The 24,125-nt window shown below is 37.9% G+C and overlaps 1 protein-coding gene and 1 pseudogene across 5 annotated transcripts in view; one reads left to right on the forward strand and one right to left on the reverse strand.

Annotated features, from left to right (window-relative positions):
• METTL8 (methyltransferase 8, tRNA N3-cytidine) overlaps positions 1-24,125 on the forward strand; it is a 145,956-nt gene that overhangs the window by 45,626 nt on the left and 76,205 nt on the right. Inside the window, exon 2 of one of the 5 annotated variants that reach the window (XM_073218703.1) lies at positions 5,031-5,200. The exons of the other annotated variants lie outside the window; for them this stretch is intronic. The gene's annotated coding sequence lies outside the window, so the exon portion shown is untranslated. The remainder of the gene's footprint in view (positions 1-5,030; positions 5,201-24,125) is intronic. 5 annotated transcript variants of the gene reach the window in all.
• LOC118973286 (U6 spliceosomal RNA) lies at positions 15,917-16,016 on the reverse strand (annotated as a pseudogene).

Here is a 24,125-nt window from a genome sequence, read left to right on the forward strand (position 1 = left end):
CTGGATATTTGTAATTACTAGTATTTATTTATATTTCCCTATAGGCTTTTATTTTTTCATAGTTCAGTGAGGTGAATTTCACATAACATAAAATTACCCATTTTAAAGTGAACAATTCTGTGGCATTAATTACATTCACAATTTTGTGCAACCAGCACCTCAATCTAGCAAAACATTTCCATCAACCCAAAAGAAATCCATTACCCATTAAGCAGTTTATCTTCATGCTTAAGTTCCCCAGACCCTGGCAACTACCAATCTATGTTCTGTCTCTCTGGATTTACTTTTTCTGGATATTTCATATAAATGGGGTTATACAATATGGGACCTTTTGTGGCTGTCTTCTTTCACTCATCATACTGAAGTCACCCACATCATAGCATAGGTCAGTACTTCATTCTTCTGATGACTAAGTAATATTTCAGTGTGTGTATGTACCACAGCTGGTCTAGTCATATTCATCCACTAGTGGACATTTATACTGTTTCCACTTATGGATGCTTGTGAACAGAGCTGCTAAAGACTGTGTGTGCACATGTGTTTGTTTGTGACCTTGTTTTCACTTCTTTGAGGTGTATACATAGGAATGGAATTGCAAGGTCATATGAAAATTGTTTAACTTTCTGAGGAGCTGCCAAGCTTTTTCCACAGTGCATAACAATTTTACATTCTGTTTACATTCTTTTAATTACCCTTAGTATATTTAATATAGTCAATTTTGGGAGCCACTGACATGAAACTATATTCAGAATACTTTTGAGACATGGCCCAGAGATCTGCCTATATTGGGTAACTTACACAGTTACTTGGAAAAACCATTCCTCATTCCATGGTGTTCCTGGTTTAAGTGCGTAGGAACTTTTCAGAGCATCCCTGAAATTTATAAGGAAGCAGTAAACACTTGTCATATGACTAAGTCAGCTAGGCTTAGGCTTTCAGCTTTTTGACATGATTCACAGCAAGGAGTACAGTTATTTATGTTATGGGCCAGTACATGTACATATAACATATGCACATATGTGAAACAGGAAAAAAAAGTTTCATGGGTAGTTTTACTATGTGAAACATGCAGTGTTTCCATTTATTCTAATCTACCCCATGTCTGTTTCTTTCTCTTTATAAGTGTTGGTTAGACTAACTAAATTTATTTCCTCACTGACTAAAAGGGTTATGACCTTTAGTTTAAAAAATACTGAGCTAAGCCATTCTCTCTAGATCCAAGGTAGGATCTGTATGTTGCAGCATGATTTTCTGTTATATAACCTATTTAAATGTATTGTTTCCAGAATCCCAATAGAGTTCAGATGTCAGGAATTCTTTCTTATATAGTCTTAATTTTCCTTATATAATCATTATATTTATCATCTGATTCCCCTTACCCTATTTCATACATAGTTCTTTAATACAGTCAAGAAGTTTTTTTGTCTACCTCTGTTATAACATCTGCTGTGCGATGCAGTTTAGATGTTGAGAACACAAACAGCCTAGTTGTCTAACCCTGGGAAGTTACTTAATCTCTCTGTATCTCAGTTTCTCATCTCCAAAATGAGATAATAACAGTAATATCTACTTCATAGGGTTGTTGTGGGGATTAAATTAGCATATGTAGTATAGAGTGTATACACAATAAATAAGCAACACATAAGAATTAGCTATCTGACTGTTATTATAGTCATTTTCCAACATGTACTTCAGTTACTAAAGTATCTGTTTTATCTTCATTATTAGATTGTATGATTCTTCAGAGACGAGCTTAGCTTCTTTTTCATAGCTATATTCCCTATATAATAGATACCCCAAAAGTATGTTTGAATTAGTGAATCAGTTTAGAGAGATGTAAGATCCAGTTCATGTCTACTAGAACTTTACAGCTAGACTGAGGATTGATATAGTGGATAAACATGGGCTTCAGAATCCAAAAAAATTTGAATTTAAATCCTGACTCTACCCCCTTCCAGCTGTGTGAACTTGAGCAAGTTCCTTAGTAGGGTGTTATGAGTATTAAAGGAGATAAACATGTAGTAGTAAGTACTCACTGAAAGGCATCATTCTTATTATCATTTATTATTAGCTATAGGATTGAGACATATGCCAATGAGTAAACAAACAACACAGAGGAGCACACATGGTTGTACAGCAAACGTGATGAAGACCATGGGAATGGTCCTCAGAATAGGGAGAGATTCCTTTGGGGGGTGAGGGAAAAACCAGTAAGACTTTCAGAGAGGAGGTCAGGTTTAATCTGGGCTCTGAGCGAAGAGGGGGGATTTGAATAGTGAACACTCTCTGTTTTGGACAAGTGGTAACATGAGCCAAAATCTGCATTTGAGAATATGTGAGGTATATTCCAAAGCAAGCAAATAGACCACCTAGTTAGAAGAGAGGTTTCATATTTTAAAATTGGGTGAGTGGTGTGACAAAAGAAATACTTTAGGAGAATTAATCAGGCTGCATAGTTCAGGATGGTTAGAGATAACCATTATAGAACATGAAGTGGTATTTTTTATCCCCAGCATTTTTTGTATATTAACATGTACCCATACTCATCACTAGGCTAGGTTCTGTGGAGTATTCAAGACTGGGACAGGAGCTGATCACTCCTCTGAAGGAGTTTTAGTCTGTATCACTAATAAGCCTGAGTCCTCCAGGTAGAGAAGATGGGCTGAATCTGCAAAACAAAGTATTCCCCCTCCAACAAAATGAGTACAAAATATTAAAGCAAGCAAAAACTGTACCACTAACAACCACAAAAGTCCTTAAACATGGAAAATTAGTGACCAAGGAAAGTAGATTAATGTTAGCTTCAAATGGCTCCAAAGCCCACCTTTATCCCTCAGTTAGTACTTGGGAAAGTTCACCTGAGAAATCATTACAAATGCTTACTAGGCAGTCCTGGCTAAGGTTGAGAAAGAACCCTTGAAAATAAACATTCTTACCCATTGCAGCAGAATTTAAGGTCTCGGCAGAGCAGGAAGAATCACAGGGCTCACCACATTCCTGGGTTCTGTACTGAACTGAGGAAACTATCCAAAACCCAAAGGAAACCCCCTTAGGAAGAGGACACATCTTAATCTAGGTAAGTGAGACCTAGCACAGGGCCTAATGAATCTCAAAAAAAAGCATCTCCAGACCCTCATAAAGGCTGCTTAGTACCCAGGAGAATTCTCCCTTCCCTCCTACCTCTGACACTCTCAGAATTACAGAAAAAGCAGAGAAAATACATAATGTCCACTGTCAAACTGGAGCTTACAGGGAAAGAAAAACATGGCTGTGAGTACGGTTGGGTGTTGAGAGAATTTATCTGCAGAAAAACAGAAAGGAAAAACAAAGAAATAGCATACATTATGGATAGTTTGAAGTTTCTAATATTTTATGTAAAGGAATCACAATATGTATTCTCTTTTTTGTCTGGCCTTTTTAAGTACAATTATTTTTAGATTTATCCATGTTGTTGCAGGTATCAATAGTTTGTTCATTTTTATTGCTGGTAAAAGACTCATAATCAGAATATATTAAAAAAGTCAAAATTCAATAAAGAATCCAATAAATGTGGGCAAAATATTTGGAAACTTCACTGAAAAAGGTACACAAATAGTAAGCACATGAAAAGATTCCCAGCACCATTAGTCATTAGAGAAGTGCAAATTAAAGTCATAATGAAATACTACTATACACTCACTGGAATAGCTAAAATTCAAAATACTGTACCAAGTATTGGTGAGGATGTAGAGGAACTAGAACTTTCATACACTGCCAGTGGAAATGAGAAATGATATAACCCCTTTGGGAAACAGCATGGTAGTTTCTTTAAAAAAAAACCTATTATATGATCGGCTGTATGATAGCCCTTTCATTCGTAGATATTTACCCAAGAGAAAAGAAAGCTTATGTCCATGTAAGTACTTATACATGACTGTTCATAGCAACTTTATTTGTAGTAACCAAATTTGGAAACAACCCAAATGTTCATTAACGAATAAATAAACAAAGTATGTTATATCTTTGAATAACACTCAGTAATAAAAAGAAATGAGCCATTGATACACTCAATAACATGGATGAATTTCAAAATAATTGTGCTTAGTGGAAGAAGCTAGAATTAATGACTATATACTGTACTCATTGTAGTGTAATAGAAAATGCAAACTCATACATAGGGACAGACAGTAGATCACTGGTTGTTACTGGGGCAGGAGGTAGGTGGCAAGAAGGGAATGAGTGGAAGGGAGGGGCACGAGGAAACTTGAGAGTAAGGGATATATTCATTATCTTGATTGTGGTGATGGTTTCATGAGTGTCTACATATGTCAAAACTTGCCAAATTATACACTTTAAATATGTACAGTTTAATATATACCTATTACACCTCAATAAAGCCATTAAAAAATGTGGCTACATCCATACATTGGAAAATAATGTAGCAGTTTACAAAAATGAGGGAGATCTGTGTATATTGATATCAAGACGTGGCTATGACATGTCATTGAACAAAAAGAGGAAGTTACAGTAAAGTATCTCTAGTATGCCTCAGTTTCCTTAATGTATATACATGTCTTTGTTTTTATATACATGGAGAAAAGTCTGGAAAAGTTCACATTATACTGATAACACTGTTTATCTCATGAATGGGATGGTGATGAGAGGTAGGCTAGAAATGAAACTATTTTATATACATTAATATTGTTTGAATTTTAATTTTTTTCAGAAGGAATGCTCTTCATGTACCTGTTCCCATCTTACTGTCTACCTGATAAATTCTTTACTCTTTAATAACTAATTACAACTCCTCATTGTCTTAACAATTTTAAGTTTTACCACATCTTCATCTTTGTGTCCCCAGCATGCAGCCCAGTGCCTTATAAATAGAAGTTCTCAGTAAGTGTTTGATGAGGGAAGTGAGTACTGGCTTCCAGGAGCTGTGACCTCTGTTACATTGTGTGCAGAAGTGGGAACGCATTGGCTCTTTCTGTTTCATATAAGTCATTCATTCCTAAGTAAGGAACTGATTCACTAATAAAAATAATCAACAGGGCGGAGCCAAGATGGCGGCGTGAGTAGAGCAGTGGAAATCTCCTCCCAAAAACACATAGAGCTATGAAAATATAACAAAGAAAAATCTTCCTAAAATAGAGACCACAGGACACAGGACAACATCCAGACCACATCCACACCTGCAAGAACCCAGCGCCTTGTGAAGGGGGTAAGATACAAGCCCCGGCCCGGCGGGACCCGAGCGCCCCTCCCCCCGGCTCCCGGCGGGTGGAGAGAAACCGGAGCGGTTTTTTGTTTTTTTTTTTTTTTTGGCGAGCGCTTTTTGGAAGCCTTAGAGGGACGGGCCCCCGTTGCTGGGGAGGCAGGGTGGCGGGACCGGTGAGGAGGTGCCTGGGAACGGCGCCGGAGGACAAAGAATATCCCGCGTTTCTCCCTGCGAGACCTGGGGGCGGGTGCCTGAGACCGGTGCCTGAGGACGGAGGAGGTCGCGCGTTTTTCCCCTTTTTTTTTTTTTCTCTTTTTGGCGAGCGCTTTTTGGAAGCCTTGAAGGGACGGGGACCCCAGTGCTAGGGAGGCACGGTGGCGGGACTGGTGAGCGGGTGGCTGGGACCGGCGCCTGAGGACAAAGAATATCCCCCCGTTTTTCCCTGCGGGACCGGTGGGCGGGTGCCTGAGACCGGCACTTGAGGACAGAGGAAATCGCGCGTTTTTCCCCTTTTTTTTTTCTCTTTTCTGCGAGTGCTTTTTGGAAGCCTAAAAGGGACAGGGACCCCGGTGCTAGGGAGGCAGGGCGGCGGGACTGGTGAGCGGGTGCCTGGGACCGGCACCTGAGGACAAAGAATATCCCGCATTTTTCCCTGTGGGACCGGTGGGTGGGTGCCTGAGACCAGCACCTGAGGACGGAAGAAATCGCGCGTTTTTCCCCTTTTTTTTCTCTCTTTTTGCCGAGTGCTTTTTGGAAGCCTTGAAGGGACAGGGACCCCGGTGCTAGGGAGGCAGGGCGGCGGGACTGGTGAGCGGGTGCGTGGGACCAGTGCCTGAGGACAAAGAATATTGAGCGTTCCTTCCCTGCGGGACCGGTGGGTGGCTGCTTTTTGGAAGCCTTGAAAGGACAGGGACCCTGGTGCTAGGGAGACAGGGCAGCAGGACCAGTGAGCGGGTGCCTGGGACCGGCACCTGAGGACAAAAAAAAAAAAAAAAAATCGCTTGTTTTTTCCTTTTTTTTCCTTTTTTTTTTCTCTTTCTTTCTGTTCCCTCTCTCATTGTTGCTGTTGTTGTTTTGGTTTGGAGAGTGCTTTTTGGAAATCTTAAAGGGGCAGGACAGGTCACTTAGACCAGAAGCAGGGAATCTGGGGATCTCTGGGCACTCTAACCCCCTGGGCAGCAGGGAGCACAGAGGCCCCTTACGGAGATAAATAGTCTCCTGGCTGCTCCCCCTCCAACGGGGCTCCACCATTTTGGAGGAACAGCCCCAGCCAGGCCAAGCCCACAGCAACAGCGGAGATAAACCCCAAAGCAACTGGGCAGGAAGCAGAAGCCCTGTCTGCACACAGCTGCCCAGCACAAGCCACTAGAGGTCGCTGTTCTCCCAGGAAAAGGCTACAAACCAACAAGAAGGGAAGCTCTTCCAGCGGTCACTTGTACCAGCTCTGCAAACTATCTCTATCACCATGAAAAGGCAAAACTACAGGCAGACAAAGATCACAGAGACAACACCTGAGAAGGAGACAGACCTAACTAGTCCTCCTGAAAAAGAATTCAAAATAAAAATCATGAACATGCTGACAGAGATGCAGAAAAAAATGCAAGAGCAATGGGATGAGATGCAGAGAAAAATGCAAGAGCAGTGGGATGAAGTCCGGAAGGAGATCACAGATGTCAGGAAAGAGATCACAGAAGTGAAACAATCCATGGAAGGATTTATAAGCAGAATGGATAAGATGCAAGAGGCCATTGAAGGAATAGAAGCCAGAGAACAGGAACGTATAGAAGCTGACATAGAGAGAGATAAAAGGATCTCCAGGAATGAAACAACACTAAGAGAAATATGTGACCAATACAAAAGGAAAAACATTCGTATTATAGGGATACCAGAAGAGGAAGAAAGAGGAAAAGGGATAGAAAGTGTCTTTGAAGAAATAATTGCTGAAAACTTCCCCAAACTGGGGGAGGAAATAATCGAACAGACCATGGAATTATACAGAACCCCCAACAGAAAGGATCCAAGGAGGACAACACCAAGACACATAATAATTAAAATGGCAAGGATCAAGGACAAGGAAAGAGTTTTAAAGGCAGCTAGAGAGAAAAAGGTCACCTATAAAGGAAAACCAATCAGGCTAACATCAGACTTCTCAACAGAAACCCTACAGGCCAGAAGAGAATGGCATGATATACTTAATGCAATGAAACAGAAGGGCCTTGAACCAAGGATACTGTATCCAGCACGACTATCATTTAAATATGATGGTGGGATCAAACAATTCCCAGACAAGCAAAAGCTGAGGGAATTTGCTTCCCACAAACCACCTCTACAGGGCATCCTACAGGGACTGCTCTAGATGGGAGCACCCCTAAAAAGAGCACAGAACAAAACACACAACATATGAAGAATGGAGGAGGAGGAATAAGAAGGGAGAGAAGAAAAGACTCTCCAGACAGTGTATATAACAGCTCAATAAGCGAGCTAAGTTAGGCAGTAAGATACTAAAGAAGCTAACCTTGAACCTTTGGTAACCACGAATCTAAAGCCTGCAATGGCAATAAGTACATATCTTTCAATAGTCACCCTAAATGTAAATGGACTTAATGCACCAATCAAAAGACATAGAGTAATAGAATGGATAAAAAAGCAAGACCCATCTATATGCTGCTTACAAGAAACTCACCTTAAACCCAAAGATAAGCATAGACTAAAAGTCAAGGGATGGAAAAACATATTTCAGGCAAACAACAGTGAGAAGAAAGCAGGGGTTGCAGTACTAATATCAGACAAAATAGACTTCAAAACAAAGAAAGTAACAAGAGATAAAGAAGGCCACTACATAATGATAAAGGGCTTAGTCCAACAAGAGGATATAACCATTCTAAATATATATGCACCCAATACAGGAGCACCAGCATACGTGAAGCAAATACTAACAGAACTAAAGAGGGAAATAGACTGCAATGCATTCATTGTAGGAGACTTCAACACACCACTCACCCCAAAGGATAGATCCACCGGGCAGAAAATAAGTAAAGACACACAGGCACTGAACAACACACTAGAACAGATGGACCTAATAGACATCTATAGAACTTTACATCCAAAAGCAACAGGATATACATTCTTCTCAAGTGCACATGGAACATTCTCCAGAATAGACCACATACTAGCTCACAAAAAGAGCCTCAGTAAATTCCACAATATTGAAATTCTACCAACCAATTTTTCAGACCACAAAGGTATGAAAGTAGAAATAAATTCTACAAAGAAAACAAAAAGGCTCACAAACACATGGAGGCTTAACAACATGCTACTAAATAATCAAAGGATCAATGAACAAATCAAAATAGAGATCAAGGAATATATAGAAACAAATGACAACAACAACACTAAGCCCCAACTTCTGTGGGATGCAGCGAAAGCAGTCTTAAGAGGAAAGTATATAGCAATCCAGGCACACTTGAAGAAGGAAGAACAATCCCAAATGAATAGTCTAACATCACAATTATTAAAACTGGAAAAAGAAGAACAAATGAGGCCTAAAGTCAGCAGAAGGAGGGACATAATAAAGATCAGAGAAGAAATAAACAAAATTGAGAAGAATAAAACAATAGCAAAAATCAACGAAACCAAGAGCTGGTTCTTTGAGAAAATAAACAAAATAGATAAGCCTCTAGCCCAACTTATTAAGAGAAAAAGAGAGTCAACACAAATCAACATAATCAGAAATGAGAATGGAAAAATCACGACAGACTCCACAGAAATACAAAGAATTATTAAAGACTACTATGAAAACCTATATGCCAACAAGCTGGAAAACCTAGAAGAAATGGACAACTTCCTAGAAAATACAACCTCCCAAGACTGACCAAGGAAGAAACACAAAAGTTAAACAAACCAATTACAAGCAAAGAAATTGAAACAGTAATCAAAAAACTACCCAAGAACAAAACCCCGGGGCCGGACGGATTTACCTCGGAATTTTATCAGACACACAGAGAAGACATAATACCCATTCTCCTTAAAGTGTTCCACAAAATAGAAGAAGAGGGAATACTCCCAAACTCATTCTATGAAGCCAACATCACCCTAATACCAAAACCAGGAAAAGACCCCACCAAAAAAGAAAATTACAGACCAATATCCCTGATGAATGTAGATGCAAAAATACTCAATAAAATATTAGCAAACAGAATTCAACAGTATATCAAAAGGATCATACACCATGACCAAGTGGGGTTCATCCCAGGGATGCAAGGATGGTACAACATTCGAAAATCCATCAACATCATCCACCACATCAACAAAAAGAAAGACAAAAACCACATGATCATCTCCATAGATGCTGAAAAAGCATTTGACAAAATTCAACATCCATTCATGATAAAAACTCTCAGCAAAATGGGAATAGAGGGCAAGTACCTCAACATAATAAAGGCCATCTATGATAAACCCACAGCCAGCATTATACTGAACAGCGAGAAGCTGAAAGCATTTCCACTGAGATCGGGAACCAGACAGGGATGCCCACTCTCCCCACTGTTATTTAATATAGTACTGGAGGTCCTAGCCACGGCAATCAGACAAAACAAAGAAATACAAGGAATCCAGATTGGTAAAGAAGAAGTTAAACTGTCACTATTTGCAGATGATATGATACTGTACATAAAAAACCCTAAAGACTCCACTCCAAAACTACTAGAACTGATATCGGAATACAGCAAAGTTGCAGGATACAAAATCAACACACAGAAATCTGTAGCTTTCCTATACACTAACAACGAATCAATAGAAAGAGAAATCAGGAAAACAATTCCATTCACCATTGCATCAAAAAGAATAAAATACCTAGGAATAAACCTAACCAAGGAAGTGAAAGACTTATACTCTGAAAACTACAAGTCACTCTTAAGAGAAATTAAAGGGGACACTAATAAATGGAAACTCATCCCATGCTCATGGCTAGGAAGAATTAATATCGTCAAAATGGCCATCCTGCCGAAAGCAATATACAAATTTGATGCAATCCCTCTCAAAATACCAGCAACATTCTTCAATGAATTGGAACAAATAATTCAAAAATTCATATGGAAACACCAAAGACCCCGAATAGCCAAAGCAATCCTGAAAAAGAAGAATAAAGTAGGGGGGATCTCACTCCCCAACTTCAAGCTCTACTACAAAGCCATAGTAATCAAGACAATTTGGTACTGGCACAAGAACAGAGCCACAGACCAGTGGAACAGATTAGAGACCCCAGAAATTAACCCAAACATATATGGTCAATTAATATTTGATAAAGGAGCCATGGACATACAATGGCAAAATGACAGTCTCTTCAACAGATGGTGCTGGCAAAACTGGACAGCTACATGTAGGAGAATGAAACTGGACCATTGTCTAACCCCATATACAAAGGTAAACTCAAAATGGATCAAAGACCTGAATGTAAGTCACGAAACCATTAAACTCTTGGAAAAAAACATAGGCAAAAACCTCTTAGACATAAACATGAGTGATCTCTTCTTGAACATATCTCCCCGGGCAAGGAAAACAACAGCAAAAATGAGCAAGTGGGACTACATTAAGCTGAAAAGCTTCTGTACAGCGAAAGACACCATCAATAGAACAAAAAGGAACCCTACAGTATGGGAGAATATATTTGAAAATGACAGATCTGATAAAGGCTTGACGTCCAGAATATATAAAGAGCTCACACACCTCAACAAACAAAAAACAAATAACCCAATTAAAAAATGGGCAGAGGAACTGAACAGACAGTTCTCCAAAAAAGAAATACAGATGGCCAAGAGACACATGAAAAGATGCTCCACATCGCTAATTATCAGAGAAATGCAAATTAAAACTACAATGAGGTATCACCTCACACCAGTAAGGATAGCTGCCATCCAAAAGACAAACAACAACAAATGTTGGCGAGGCTGTGGAGAAAGGGGAACCCTCCTACACTGCTGGTGGGAATGTAAATTAGTTCAACCATTGTGGAAAGCAGTATGGAGGTGCATCAAAATGCTCAAAACAGACCTACCATTTGACCCAGGAATTCCACTCCTAGGAATTTACCCTAAGAACGCAGCAATCAAGTTTGAGAAAGACAGATGCACTCCTATGTTTATCGCAGCACTATTTACAATAGCCAAGAATTGGAAGCAACCTAAATGTCCATCTGTAGATGAATGGATAAAGAAGATGTGGTACATATACACAATGGAATACTAGTCAGCCATAAGAAGTGGAAAAATCCAACCATTTGCAGCAACATGGATGGAGCTGGAGAGTATTATGCTCAGTGAAATAAGCCAAGCGGAGAAAGAGAAATACCAAATGATTTCACTCATCTGAGGAGTATAGGAACAAAGGAAAAACTGAAGGAACAAAACAGCAGCAGAATTACAGAACCCAAAAATGGACTAACAGGTACCAAAGGGAAAGGAACTGGGGAGGATGGGTGGGCAGTGAGGGATAGGGGGGGGGAAGAAGAAGGAGGGTATTAAGAGTAGAAGGCAGGGGGGGGAGGGAGAAAGGGGAGGGTGGGCTGCACAACACAGAGAGGACAAGTAGTGACTCTACCACATTTTGCTAAGCTGATGGACAGTAACCGTAATGTGGTTGTTAGGGGGGACCTGATATAGGGGAGAGCATAGTAAACATAGTATTCTTCAGGTAAGTGTAGATTAAAAATTTAAAAAAAAAAGAAAGAAAGAAAGAAAAGGGGGATTACTCCTTAACAGGATAAAACTATTGGTAAATCAAAGATCAATGCATGCTTTAAATATCCTTAATGTTGATCACTTAAAGGGTGTCAGATGATCAGCTATGGAGGTACTCTTTTCTGATAATATTCCTTTCTCTTAATTAAAAAAAAAAAAAAAAAAAAAGCAGTTACTGTGTGCTGACCTCCAATGAGTTCTGCACAGTGGTATAGAGGGCATGTCAAAGAGTGGGCAAAGGGTCTGTTTGTTTCTACGCAGAAGATCAAGGCCTAGCTTGGATACCCAGAAAATGAACTAAGATACGATATGAGGAGGAGCTTCCGGCATCAGCACTCTCTGGAGGACTCGTGCCGGGGGATGATCATCAAAAAGCCTCCACAGAGATCCGGACGATGCTGCGGTTGTGGCTGCATCCAGCCCACCGTCTCCTGGACTTGCCATAAGAATGAGGAGGGAGATGTCTAGGCTGGCATGTGCATACAGTGAGACAACGAATTTGACTGGATCTGTACTGTTGGAACTCAACCAGGAGTTGGGAGGGGTGCAAGTTGTAGCACCCCAAAATCTCATGACTATAGACTATCTATGGTTAAAAGAACATATGGGATGTGAACAGATCCCAGAAATGGGCTGCTTTAATTTGTCTGATGGTTCAAGTACAGTTGGAAAATATCCATCATATCACAGATAAATTTTCACAAATGCCTAGGGTGCCTAAATGGTTTTCTTGGCTTCACTGGAGATGGCTGGTAATAATAGATTTGCTTTGTTTATGTCACCGTATTCCTATTATGTTAATATGTGTGTGCAAATTAGTTAGTAGTTTAAAACCTATACATACTTAAGGTACTATACAAGAAGATATGTCAAAGAAATAATCAATCCTCCCAAGTTTCCTTCATATGCTACATCTATAGCTTTTCTTCTTCCTTCCTAATTACAAACCTTAAATAGAATTCGTGCCTCAGATCGAATTTACCGAGTATCATAATTCCTCCAGGTGGTAAAGATGCCTTGAGACAAGTGCTGGGCATAGAAGCCACAGGGCATAAATCTGCAAAGAAGTAAAAAGCTAACCTTTGCAAACAATATGGCTTCTCTCTCACTTACCAACTTTACATTTCCCTGTATGGCCCCGGAAGATGACTGGTTAGCCAGAGACGGGTAAGATTCCTCAAGGGAGGAACAACCTAAGACAGGCACAGTCGCAGGGGGGCCATCAGGTGAGAATTTGGGGATCAACAGAGGTGAGGCTCAGAACCTCACCCCCCCTGCTTTGAGAGAAATCTTCTGCATCCGTGGATGTCTTGCCGCCCTTGTCTAGCCTGGATTAATACTTAGTCCATAGGCACACACCTGATCATCTGATCATCTACATTTGCCTTCTTACAGCACTAAACTATGTTTTCTACCTTTATCTTGCATCTACCTACCACTTCAGCATTTTATTAAAAATAAAAATAATAATAATAATAGGAGAAATGTGGGATCAACATATAAATCAAGTACAAAAATCAAATGAATATTCATATTTGACCTGATGGTTTATAGGTCATATTGCATGATCAAAACCGAAAGTTTCTGTGATGAATGCCCTTGTACTGTTCACCATGTAAGAATTTATTCACTCTGTAAGAATTCGTTCACCATGTAAGAACTTGTTCGTTATGCTTCAGAAGATTGGAGACTGACGAGAATTAGGCTTGAGATGGATTAATGATTGTACATTGAGCATTGACCCCCCTATACTGAATTTTATTGTTGTTAACAACCATTTGATCAATAAATATGAGAGATGCCCTCTCAAAAAAAAAAAAAAAAAAAAAAATAATCAACAGAAATATTTATTATGGCCAAAAACAGAAGTGGATAGCCAGGAATCAGAAGTATAAATTTTTATCAACAGTAGAAAAGATTTAATTTATTTAATTATTAGCTAACATACCGATAAAAATTATATTTTGTCCATCTGAGACTCACATTTTTTAATTGATTAACATTTCTGAAACCATGATACTTATCACAATTATAATTGAAGGTTTCTTTTACTTAGGGGCAGAAAATAACAGTATCTTAGATTTGATGAAATAAGATAATTATAATTTCAAAGTCCTTAATCTTCATTATATATTGTTTTGAGAACTATGACTCTTATTTTATTGATACAAAAATTGAGAGACATAGGAGATTTAAAAATTTTCCACTGCCATACATCAAGGTTAACATAGAGAGTATTTGTTATATGTCAGAAAAGCATTAAAATCTTTTGCTGTATGGATGAATAGAAAGTTGATCCAGGAGGAAGAACATGTGAGCATATTAGAAAATATATGACAGTAAAAGAAATAGAAGTTAAAACAATAAGGTACCTTTTTAGATCTATTAAAATAAAATCAAGAAAGAAAGGACAGGAGAGAGGGAGGAAGAAAGGAAAAAAGGAAGGAGGGAAGGAAGGAGAGGAAAGAAGAAAGGTAAAAGAGAAGGGAAGGGAAGGGGAAATATTTAAAATAACATCCAATTCTGGTAGCACTGTAAATTAATACAATCTGTTTGGTTATCTTTTTGTTAATTTTTTGTTTGTCTCATCTGTTTTTTAATTTTCTCTACTGGATTTTTAGCTCTACATCTTTACATTATTTCTTACATGTTATTGTAGAGCAATAGTTTCAAACACTTTAATCTCAGGATCCCTTTACACTCTTAAATCATTGAGGACACCAAAGAATTTTATTTATGTAGATTAATATATATTGATATTTTCCATATTAGAAATTAAAATGGAGACATTAAAATATTTATTAATTCATTTAAAAACAATAATAAACCAATTACATATTATGTAAATTACATATTTTAATGGAAATATCTATTTGTTCTCCAAAAATACGGTGCAGAGAGTGGCATTGCTTTAAATGTTTGCAAGTCTCTTTGATGTCTGGCTAAATGGAAAAAGCTGGATTTTTATATCTGCTTCTTCATTCAATCTATTGTGATATGTTATTTAGGTTGAATTATATAAAGAAAATTTGGCCTTACATAGATATGTGCTTGTAAAAGAGGAATTTTCTTAATAGCCTTTAAAGATAATTGTAAATATTTTTCTTGGTACTACACTAAATCTCAGCAGTGGTGATTACTTAGTTGCAATATGGAATATGAAACAGTATCAGTGATAATCCATTGGTACACCTTTCACTTTGAATGGATATTTTACCTATGCATCATTTTATAACATCATACATGGAGAATTTGGAAAAGTTTCGTTCCTTGTTTTATTTAATTATAAAATATTTTAAAACCCCAATTTGTTGATATCACCACTGTTTCTCATCAGGAAAAATATGTAAGTATTGGGAACCTATAAACTCATAGTGGTGGGCACAACTTTTCCAAAATTCTAATTTTTGATTGAAAATATAAAATTCATTTTTGACAATAAATGTCATTTTCTCATGATTGCTTTGGCTATTTGGGGTCTTTTGTGGTTCCATATAAACTTTAGTATTATTTGCTCTAGTTCATTGAAAAATGCCATTGGTATTTTGAGAGGGATTGCATTGAATCTGCAAATTGCTTTGGGAAGGATGGCCATTTTGACAATATTAATTCTTTGTATCCATGAGCATGGGGTAGATTTCCATTTATCTGTATCTTTTTCATATTCTCTAATCAATGTCTTACAGTTTTCAGAGTACAGGTCTTTCACCTCTTTGGTTAGGTTTATTCCTAGGTATTTATTCTTTTGGATGCAATTGTAAATGGAGTTGTCTTCCTGACTTCTCTTTCTGCTAGTTTATTGTTAGTGTACAGGAATGCAACAGATTTTTGTATATTGATTTTGTAACCTGTGACTTTGCTGAATCCAGTTATTCATTCCAATAGTTTTTTGGTGGAGTCTTTAGGGTCTTCCATATATAGCACCATGTCACCTGCAAATTGTGAGTTTTACTTCTTCCTTACCAATTTGGATGCCTTTTATTTATTTAATATGGAATGCTTCATGAATTTGCATCCTTGTGCAGGGGCCATACTAATCTTCTGTTATCGTTGCAATTTAATATATGTGCTGCTGAAGAGAGTACATTTATTTCTTGTCTGATTGTTCTGGCTAGGACTTCCTGTACTATGTTGAAAAAAAGTGGTGAGAGTGGATATCCTTGCTCCTGATCTTAGAAGAAGGGCTTTTAGCTTTTTGCCATTGAGTATGATGCTAGCTGTGGGTTTGATGTATATGGCCTTTATTATGTTCACGTATGTTCTCTCTATTCCTGTTCTGTTGAGCGTTTTTATCATTAATTGATGTTCAATTTTGTCAAGTGCTTTTTCAGCATCTATTGAGATGATCATATGGTTTTTATCCTTCCTTTTGTTAATGTGGTGTATGATGTTGATTGGGTTACTAATATTGTACCATCCTTGCATCCCTGGAATAAATCTCACTTGGTCATAATGAATGATCTTTATGATGTATTTTTTATTTCAGTTTGCTAATATTTTGTTGAGGATTTTTACATCTATGTTCACTAGGGTTATTGATCTGTAATTTTCCTTTTCTGTGTTGTTTTTGGTTTTGGTATTGGAGTGATCTTGTCCTTGTAGAATGAGTTTGAAAGTATTCTCTCCTCTTCTACTTTTTGGAAAACTTTAAGGAGGATGGGTATTAGGTCTTCACTAAATTTATGGTAAAATTCCGTGGTGCAGCCATCTGGACCTGGACTTTTGTTTGTTAGGAGTTTTTCGATTATCAGTTCAATTTCATTACTGGTAATTGGTCTGTTCAGCTTTACTGTTTCTTCCTGGATCACTCATGGAAGTTTATATGTTTCTAGGAATTTTTCCATTTCTTCTAAATTGTCCAATTCATTGGCATAGTTTTTCATAAAACTCTTACAAATTTTTGAATTTTTGCAATGTCAGTTGTAACTTCTTTGTCTTTCTCATTTTGTTTATGTCCTCTTTCTTATTTTCTTCACGCGACTAGCTAGGGGGTTGTCTCTTTTGTTAATTTTCTTTTGTTAATTTTGTTAATTTTGCTCTTGGTTTTATTGAGTTTTTTTATTAAGGTATCATTGATATACATTCTTATGAAGGTTTCACATGAAAAACATTGTGGTTGCTACATTCACCCATATTATCAAGTCCCCCCCATAACCTATTGAAGTCACTGTCCATCAGTGTAGTAAGATGCCACAGACTCACTACTTGTCTTCTCTGTGCTACACTGTCTTCCCCGTGATCCCCCTACACCATGTGTACTAATCATAATACCCCTCAATCCCCTTCTCCCTCCCTCCCCACCTGCCCTACCCCATCTCTCCCCTTTGGTAACCACTAGGCCCTTCTTGGAGTCTGTGAGTCTGCTGTTGTTTTGTTCCTTCAGTTTTGCTTCATTGTTACACTCCACAAATGAGGGAAATCATTTGGCACTTGTCTTTCGCCACCTGGATTATTTCACTGAGCATAATACCCTCTACCTCCATCAATGTTGGTGCAAATGGTAGGATTTGTTTGCTTCCTATAGCTGAATAGTATTCCATTCTATATATGAACCACTTTTTCTTTATCCATTCATTTACTGATGGACACTTAAGGTTGCTTCCATACTTTCATTATTGTAAATAGTGCTGCAATAAACATAGGGGTGCATATGTCTTTTTGAATCTGAGAACTTGTTTTCTTTGGGTAAATTCCTACAAGTGGCATTCCCAGGTCAAAGGGTATTTCTATTTTTAGTTTTTTGAGGAACCTCCATATTGTGTTCCACAATGGTTGAACTAATTTATATTCCCACCAGCAGTATAAGGAGGTTTCCCCTTTCTCCGCATCCTTGTCAGCATTTGTTGATCCTAGTTTTTTCAATGTTGGCCATCCCAACTGGTGTGAGGTAATATCTCATTGTGTTTTTAATTTGCATTTCCCTGATAATTAAGCATCTTTTCATGTGCCTGTTGGTCATCTGAATTTCTTCTTTGGAGAATTGTCTGTTCATATCCTCCACCCATTTTTTTAATTGGATTATTTGTCTTTTGGATGTTGAGGCATGTGAGTTCTTTATATATTTCAGATGTTAACCCCTTGTTGGATGTGTTGTTTACAAGTATATTCTCCCATACTGTAGGGTGCCTTTTTGTTCTACTGGTGGTGTCCTTTGCTGTACAGAAGCTTTTCAGCTTCATATAGGCCCTCTTGTTCATTTTTGCTTTTGTTTCCCTTGCCTGGGGAAATATGTTCATGAAGAAGTTGCTCATGTTTATGTCCAAAAGATTTTTGCTTATGTTTTCTTCTAAGAGTTTTATGCTCTCGTGACTTATATTCAGGCCTTTGATCCATTTTGAATTTACTTTTGTGTATGGGGTTAGACAGTAATCCAGTTTCATTGTCTTGCATGTAGGTGTCCAGTTTTGCCAGCACCAGCTGTTGAAGAGGCTGTCATTTCCCCATTGTATATCCATGCACCTTTATTGTATATTAATTGACCATATATGTATGGGATTATATCTGGGCTTTTCTAGTTTGCCCCACTGGTCTATGGGTCTGTTCTTGTGCCAGTACCAAATTGTCTTGATTACTGTGGCTTTGTAGTAGAGCTTGAAGTCAGGGAGCATAATCCCCCATTTTATTCTTCCTTCTCAGGATTGCTTTGGTTATTTGTGGTCTTTTGTGATTCCATATGAATTTTAGAACTATTTGCTCTAGTTTGTTGAATAATGCTGCCAGTATTTTGATAGGGATTGCACTGAATCTGTAGATTGCTTTAGGCAGGATGGCCATTTTGACAATCTTCATTCTTCCTATCCATGAGCACAGGATGTATTTCCATTTATTGGTATCTTCTTTAATTTCTCTCATGAGTGTCTTGTAGTTTTCTGAGTATAAGTCTTTCACTTCCTTGGTTACATTTATTTCTAAGTATTTTATTCTTTCTGATGCAATTGTGAATGGAATTGTTTTCTTGATTGCTCTTTCTGCTAGTTCATTATTAGTATAGAGGAATGCAACAGATTTCTGTGTATAAATTTTGTATCCAGCAACTTTGCTGAATTATTAGTTCTAGTAGTTTTGGGGTAGACTCTCTAGGGTTTTCTATGTGCAATATCATGTCATCTGCAATAAGTGACAGTTTATCTTCTTCCTTGCCAATCTGGATGCCCTTTATTTCTTTGTGTTGTCTGATTGCTGTGTCTAGGACCTCCAGAGCTATGTTAAATGTAAGTGGGGAGAGTAAGCATCTTTGTCTTGTTTCTAGTCTTAAAGGAAAAGCTTTCAACTTCTCACTGTTAAGTATGATATTGGCTGTGGGTTTGTCATATATGGCCTTTATTATATTGAGGGACTTGCCCTCTATACCCACTTTGTTGAGAATTTTTATCATGAATGGATTTTGAATTCTGTTGAATGCTTTTTCAGCATCTGTGGAAATGATCATGTGGTTTTTTTTGGTATCATTAATTTACAATTACATGAGGAACATTATGTTTACTAGACTCCCCCCTTCACCAAGTGCCCCCCACATACCTCATTAGTCACTGTCCATCAGTATAGTGAGATGCTCTAAAATCACTATTGGTTTCTCTGTGTTGCACAGCCCTCCCTGTGCCCACCCCACATTATACATGCTAAACATAGGGCCCCTTTCCTCTTACCCCCTTGTCCCTCCCTTCCCACCCATCCTCCCCAGTCCCTTTCCCTTTGGTAACTGTTAGTCCTTTCTTAGGTTCTGTGATTCTGCTGCTGTTTTATTCCTTCAGTTTTTCCTTTATTCTTATACTCCACATAAGAGTGAAATCATGTGATACTTGTCTTTCTCTACCTGGCTTATTTCACTGAACATAATACCCTCTAGCTCCATCCATGTTGTTTCAAATGGTAGGATTTGTTTTCTTCTAATGGCTGAATAATATTCCATTGTGTATATGTACCACATCTTCTTTATCCATTCATCTACTGATAGACACTTAGGTTGCTTCCATTTCTTGGCTATTGTAAATAGTGCTGCGATAAACATAGGGGTGCATCTGTCTTTTTCAAATTGAGCTGCTGCATTCTTAGGGTAAATTCCTAGAAGTGGGATTCCTAGGACAAATGCTTTTTCTATTTTGAGCTTTTTGAGGAACTTCCATACTGCTTTCCACAATAGTTGAACTAATTTACATTGCCACCAGCAATGTAGGAGGGCTCTCCTTTCTCCACAACCTCGCCAACATTTGTTGTTGTTTGTCTTTTGGATGGTGGGAATCCTTACTGGTGTGAGGTGATATCTCATTGTGGTTTTAATTTGCATTTCTCTGATGACTAGTGATGTGGAGCATCTTTTCATGTGTCTGTTGGCCATCTGAATTTCTTCTTGGGAGAATTGTCTGTTCAGCTCCTCTGCCCATTTTTAATTGGACTGCTTGCTTTTTGTTTGTTGAGGCGTGTGAGCTCTTTATATATTTTTGATGTCAGCCCTTTATTGGATCTGTCATTTATGAATATATTCTCCCATACTGTAGGATGCCTTATTGTTCTATTGATGGTGTCCTTTGCTGTACAGAAGCTTTTCAGTTTGATATAGTCCCACTTGTTCATTTTTGCTTTTGTTTCCCTTGCCCAGGGAGATATGTTCATGAAGTCGCTCATGTTTATGTCCAAGAGATTTTTGCTTATATTTTTTTCTAAGAGTTTTATGGTTTCATGGCTTACATTCAGGTCTTTGATCCATTTCAATTTTAGTTTTGTGTATGGAGTTAAACAATGATCCAGTTTCATTCTCTTACATGTAGCTGTCCAGTTTTACCAACACCAGCTGTCAAAGAGGTTGTCATTTCCCCATTCTATGTCCATGGCTCCTTTATCATATATTAATTGATCATATATGTTTGGTTAATGTCTGGAGACTATTTTGTTCCACTGGTCTGTAGCTCTGTTCTGGTGCCAGTACCAAATTTTCTTGATTACTGTGGCTTTGTAGTAGAGCTTGAAGTTGGGGAGCGAGATTCCTCCCACTTTATTCTTCCTTCTCAGGATTGCTTTGGCTATTCGGGGTCTTTGGTGGTTCCATATGAATTTTAGAGCTATTTTTTCCAATTCGTTGAACAATGCTGTTGATAATTTGATAGGGATTGCATTGAATCTGTGGATTGCTTTGGGCAGGATGGCCATTTTGACAATATTAATTCTTCCTAGCCAAGAGCATTAGATGAGTTTGCATTTGTTAGTGTCCTCTTTAATTTCTCTTAAGAATGTCTTGTAGTTTTTGGGGTACCAGTCTTACACTTCCTTGGTTACATTTATTTCTGGGTATTTTATTCTTTTTGATGCAATTGTGAATGGAATTGTTTTCCTGGTTTCTCTTTCTATTAGTTCATTGTTAGTATATACGGAAGCCTCATATTTCTGTGTATTAATTTTGTATCCAGTAGCTTTGCTGTATTCCGATATCAGTTCTAGTAGTTTTGAAGTGGAGTCTTTAGGGTTTTTTATGTACAATGTCATGTCATCTGCAAATTGTGACAGTTTGACTTCTTCTTTACCCATCTGGATTCCTTGTATTTTTTTGTTTTGTCTAATTGCCATGGCTAGAACCTCCAGTACTATGGTGAAGAACAGTGGGGAGAGTGGGCATCCCCATCTTGTTCCTGATCTTAGAGGAAATGCTTTCAGCGTCTCACTGTTCAGTATGATGTTGGCTGTGGGTTTTTCATATATGGTCTTTATTATGTTGAGGTACTTACCCTCTATACCCATTTTGTTGAGAGTTTTTGTCACGAATGGATGTTCAATTTTGTCGAATGCTTTTCAGCATCTATGGAGATGATCATGTGATTTTTGTCCTTCTTTTTGTTTATGTGGTGGATGATGTTGATGAATTTTTGAATGTTGTACCATCCTTGCATCCATGAGATGAATCCCACTTAATCATGGTGTATGATCCTTTTTATGTATTTTTGAATTTGTTTTGCTAATATTTTGTTGAGTATTTTTGCATCTGTGTTCATCAGGAATATTGGTCTTTAATTTTCTTTTTTGGTATGGTCTTTGCCTGGTTTTGGTAATAGGGTGATGCTGGCTTCATAGAATGAGTCTGGAAGTATTTCCTCTTCTTCTATTTTTTGGAAAACTTTGAGGAGAATGGGTAGTATGTCTTCTCTGTATGTCTGATAAACTCCGTGGTAAATCCATCTGGCCCGGGAGTTTTGCTCTTGACCATGTGACTTTTTTACCCTCTTTTTGTTGATGTGGTGTATGATATTGATGGATTTTCACAAGTGTACCATTCTTGCATCCCTGGAATAAATCCTACTTGATCATGATGGATGATTTTGTTATGTATTTTTGAATTCGATTTGCTAATATTTTGTGGAGTATTTTTGCATCTATGTTCTTCAAGGATATTAGTCTGTAATTTTTTTGTCTGGTGTCTTTGCCTGGTTTGTTATTAGAGTGATGCTGGCCTTGTAAAATGAGTTTGGAAGTATTCCCTCTTCTACTTTTTGGGAAACTTTAAGAAAGATGGGTATTAGGTCTTCACTAACTGTTTGATGAAATTCAACAGTGAAGCCATCTGGACCAGGAGTTTTGTTCTTAGATAGTTTTTTGATTACCCATTCAATTTCATTGCTGGTAATTGGTCTGTTCAGAGTTTCTGTTTCTTCCTGGGTCAATCTTAGAAGGTAGTATTTTTCTAGAAAGTTGTCCATTTTTTCTAGGTTATCCAGTTTGTTATCATATAATTTTTCATAGTACTGTCTAATAATTCTTTGTATTTCTGTGGATTCTGTAGTGATTTTTCCTTTTGAATTTTTTTCCAATTTTAGACAATTCTCTATTTTATATCTGTTCTCATATTTATGTGTCTCCTTCTACTAACTTTGGGCTTTGTTTTTTCTTTTTCTAGTTCCTGTAGTTGTGAGCTTAGATTATTTTTTGTGGATTGTTTTCATTTCTTGAGGTTGGCCTGTATTGTTAAGTACTCCCCTCAGCTTGTAAGGGAGAGGAAGTTTTCACCTTGCCATTCTACTCTACCTTCTTTTCCTCTGTTGCTTTTTTGAAATATCAAATTTGGAAACATTTTAGTTGTCATTTCTTCAGTTTTTTTCTTTCTCTCCTCTATTTCTAAGACTTCAGCTTATTTGCTTCTCAGACCAATTTGTATTATCCCCTCAGTTACCAAGACTAGTACTTTTTTATTCCCTCTTCTTCAGTGTGGAAAATTTCTAGACCTTTATGTCTTGAAATTCACTGTCTCTTTCTGCAGTTCCCATCAGCTGTTAAGACTTCCCAGTGAATTTTTTTTTGTTTCTGATGTTATGTGTGGATTAGTTCTAGAATTTCCTTTTAATAGTTTACATTTCTTTGCTAAGTTACCCATCTATTCATGCATTTGGTCCATCTTTTTCCTTAAATCTTTGAACATATTTGTAAAAGCTATTTTAAAGTCCTTGTGTACTAATTCCAACACTGGATTAGTTGGAATTAGTCTATATTTATTGACTACTTTTTCTCTTGATTAGGGTTCACATTTTTCTGCATCTTCATATACTAATAGTTTTGACTGTATGATGGACATTATGGATGGTATCTTATATAGAATCTGGATTACATTGTCTTCTTTTAGAACTGTTGAGTTTTTCCTGGCAAGTGGTTAAATTAACTGCCAAGTCTTCTTGGTCAGATTTAAATTTAGGTGTTGTTAAGACTAGACTATTTTGATATTGTTATGAACCTAGTGTGGTTATTTCTTCTATGGCATGGCATTTCTGGGGTCTCAATTGAATTCCTGAAGTATTCAGAAATTTCTGTCCACTCTTAGTCAGAACTCCAGTATCTCTAAGCATTGCCCTGCCCATGACTAGTCAGTTCTCTTTTCTCCACCATCACCCCCAACAATCCCCTTGCTGCACTAGGTAGGCCCTGTGGAATCTGTCCTGTGGGTGAGCAGCCAACACTAGGTAAAAACCCTACGGAACTCTATTTCAGGTATCAGGTGCCCTCCCCTCATTCCAACCACCTTCTTCAGAATTCTGCTCAAAGTACAGCAACTCTAAACCCTGATCTCTGACTTCTCAACTCACAAAACTGCTACTCAATAAGATGACCAGTTGGCCTCCACCTCTATACCAGTCTAGAATGTATCCCACACAGAAAGCCAGGGTCAGTGGGGGGACTGACTTTTTGTGTTTGTCTTTTCTTAAGGATCAAGTCCTACACTG

The sequence above is a fragment of the Manis javanica genome, chromosome 12 (assembly GCF_040802235.1).
Source record: "Manis javanica isolate MJ-LG chromosome 12, MJ_LKY, whole genome shotgun sequence".
NCBI lineage: Eukaryota > Metazoa > Chordata > Mammalia > Pholidota > Manidae > Manis > Manis javanica.